The sequence below is a fragment of the Urocitellus parryii genome, chromosome 4 (assembly GCF_045843805.1).
Source record: "Urocitellus parryii isolate mUroPar1 chromosome 4, mUroPar1.hap1, whole genome shotgun sequence".
NCBI classification, from domain to species: domain Eukaryota; kingdom Metazoa; phylum Chordata; class Mammalia; order Rodentia; family Sciuridae; genus Urocitellus; species Urocitellus parryii.
Window position 1 is genome coordinate 53,919,156 of NC_135534.1, and position 3,395 is coordinate 53,922,550.

At 40.5% G+C, this 3,395-nt stretch overlaps 1 pseudogene; it reads right to left on the bottom strand.

Annotated features, from left to right (window-relative positions):
* Nucleotides 1–801: 801 nt before the first annotated feature.
* Nucleotides 802–1,136, bottom strand: LOC113197331 (cytochrome c oxidase subunit 7A2, mitochondrial pseudogene; annotated as a pseudogene).
* Nucleotides 1,137–3,395: the final 2,259 nt, after the last annotated feature.

Here is a 3,395-nt window from a genome sequence, read left to right on the forward strand (position 1 = left end):
GTGCCTCACTTGTGCAAGGCAAGAGCTCTACTGCTGAGCTGTAACCTCAGCCTCTACATGGCAACTCTTTAAAGTACATTTTCTAAAATGGACAAGGTAGCTCTTAGAATGGCAATGCCAGAGGAGTTGGCTTTTCTAGTAGATCTGGGTGAAGGGAGAGAGGTGCCTATAGCATAAAACTTACAGAGGCGCTCACTCTCTGGTTTGCCCCTAGGCTTCTTGCTCCCTTCATCCTAATCTTAGAAATTACCCCCTCCCCCAAACTGGGCATGGTGCTGCATGCCTCCCAGCAGCTCCAGAGGCTGAGGCAGGAGGATGGCAATTTCAGGATCAGCCTCAGCAATTTAGTGAGGTGCTAAGAAACTTAGCGAGACTCAGTCTCAAAAGTAAAAAGAATAAAAGGTGGGGGTGTGAGTGGGTGTGGATGTGGCTCACTGGTAAAGTGTCTCTGGGTTCAATCCCTGGTACCAAAAAAAAAAAAAAAAAAAGAAAGAAAGAAAACAACCCCTTTCCTGGTCCCCACAGTGTGGGCATAGAACCCAAGACCTTGCACATGCTACACAACCATACTACCACCAACCTATGTCCCCATCCCATGCTGTGGCTCTTTAATCTGGATAACAGAAAATGTTTTTAACTTATTTCTTTAGATCCTTAAATAAATGCTTTGTTTAATGAAATAGTTTTGAAAAGTAAATGGAATATAAATGTGTAGATTTGAAGATCTTTTTTTTTTTTTTTCATGGTAAAGACTGCTTTATTGGTGGCAGTTAGTACAAGTCAATAAATACTTATCCCCAAAGAAGAGCTCTGTTATTTATCAGAGTACTGGTCCATAGAGAGCTGAATTAAACTGAACCAAACGATTGCTGAGAAGACTGAAGTCAATCCTGCTTCTTGGGAAATGAAGCCATGGCCAACTGATATATGGCATAAGCTGTTCCACCAACTGTAAGAACCATGGTGGCTCTATATAGCAAGGCATCAGCTACTCCACCCTTTAGATGCACTGGAATTCCATTATCCTCCTGAAACAGCTTTTGTTTCTCTGGAACTTTATTTTCAAAATGTCTGCGTGAAGCAGTGCTGATGGTCCTTTGGGCAATCTGATGAAAACCCAGCAGATTACACAGCATCTTGCCTCACTTACTGCCCAACAACCGTGACAACTGAACACCAAGAACGAAAATAACCACGCCAGACTAGATTTGAAGATCTATTGCTTCAATAAAGTTATTAACTATGAAGGAATCCTCCCTAGGTCACTCTTCTATGCTCAGTATATAAATATATTGATAACTGTTTTCTGAAGTAAAATTGAAAACAACCACTTTGCCTTCTATATTTATGCTTCTAAACAAAGATCCTGCTATAGACTTTCTTTTCTTCTTTTTTTTTAAATTATAGGTGGATACAATAACTTTATTTATTTATTTATTTTAAAGAGAGAGAGAGAGAGAGAGAGAGAATTTTTAATATTTATTTTTTAGTTTTTCGGCGGACACAACATCTTTGTTTGTATGTGGTGCTGATGATCGAATCCGGGCTGCATGCATGCCAGGCGAGCACGCTACTGCTTGAGCCACATCCCCAGCCCCCAATAACTTTATTTTATTTTATGTGGTGCTGAGGATCGAACCCAGTGCCCCACGCATGCCAGGCGAGCTCTCTGCCTCTGAGCTACAGCCCCCAGCCCTAGACTTTCTTATTTGTGGTAAATGGCTTTGAACCATGCTTGAAAGCAATACAAATAGTTTTCATATGATTATGTTTTTGGAAGTCTGTGCAAAATGTGATTTCACTTAGAGTTTGGTGTGACAGCTGCAAATTGCCACATTCCAGCTTAGTGCTTCAATATTGTATTTTCAGTATGACTGAGTTGCTCGATTCTGGCTTGGCCTTTTCCACAGAGAGGCTGGCGCTCAGACAAATCCCCTCAGACACTCTCACAAAGAGATGTTGACATATCATGGTCTCTCAGAGGTCCTAACTGGGTAGCAGCCCATCCAGGCATGCTGGGCATGAGCATGAGTATCCATGTCTGTTATCCCGTGGGATGGTCTCCTCATGCTATTTGGCTAGCAGTCAAGAGTCTTAGAGAGCCCTTGGAGATGGGAATTCTACCCTGGGAGTAGCATGGCTTGGTAGAAAGGCATTGGGCCAGTTTAATAGGGCAAAAAGTCTCATTCAAAGAAGTCTGAAGTTTTGTAGTGGGCTGGAGAATTAAATTCCTCTTCATCATTATGTTGACCATTGTGTTAGTGCTCAATAGGTAACTGGTAGAGTATTCAGGAAGCTCCTAGGTACTTGAGATGTATAAATGGATGCCTAACCCAAGGAACTTACTCTAACTTGTTTGGAGAAATAGAGTACAGCTGTTGACTTTTTTTTTTTAAAGCCTACTTCACCACCCCACCCTAACCCCAACACTACTTATAACTCATCCAATGAATTTTTAAAATAGGTTTATCAAATACTTCTTCTATCTATGCCAAGCACTGTGCTCTGCTTAAGATGTATAGAAATAAACAAGATAAATTGTTCTTGGCTTGATATTATACATAAAAATGTTATAATGGTTATCTTCAAGAAGTAGGACTAGATGGAGATATGGATAGAGATTCTTAATTTTTACTTTTTGAACTTTACTTTTTGGGCAATAATGTTTTTAATAATTCCACAAAATCTTTTTGGTAATTTTTCATGTCAGACACTCTTCTGAGGTTTGAGAAGATAGTATTGAATGAAGCAGAGTATGTTCTCTGTCTTCATGGAGCTTATATTCTGATTGGAAAGGAGCAATAAACAAATAGATCCATAAAATATATCATAAAATATAATTGTTTTTTTTTTTAAAGAGAGAGTGAGAGAGGAGAGAGACAGAGAGAATTTTTAATATTTATTTTTTAGTTGGCGGACACAACATCTTTGTTGGTATGTGGTGCTGAGGATCGAACCCGGGCCGCACGCATGCCAGGCGAGCGCGCTACCGCTTGAGCCACATCCTCAGCCCCAAAATATAATTTTTTGAGGATTGATGACATATCCTGTTTTAAAAAAAATTGAAAATGCAGTTATTATTTTGAAAAGGTTATCATATTCTTGGTTCTGATAATCTGACTCTTGAGAGATCAAGACTTTTTGCTGGCCTGGGCACATAGCAGCACACAGAGAAATAGTCCAGAGGGCCAAGCCTCAAAGCCTTAAAATTTGGACTCTTCTCTAATCCTCTCTCCACCCAGCACAAATGAAAAGGCAGTCAAAGCTGTCTGCATTCTTTTGGCACACAAGTGATGTCAATCCAGAGAATCTGGCCTGGATGGTTGCCCTTGACTGGAGTCCAGGCCTTTCCCCTTGCAGTATGGGGACAGAACTCGCTGCTGTGCCAGTATTTG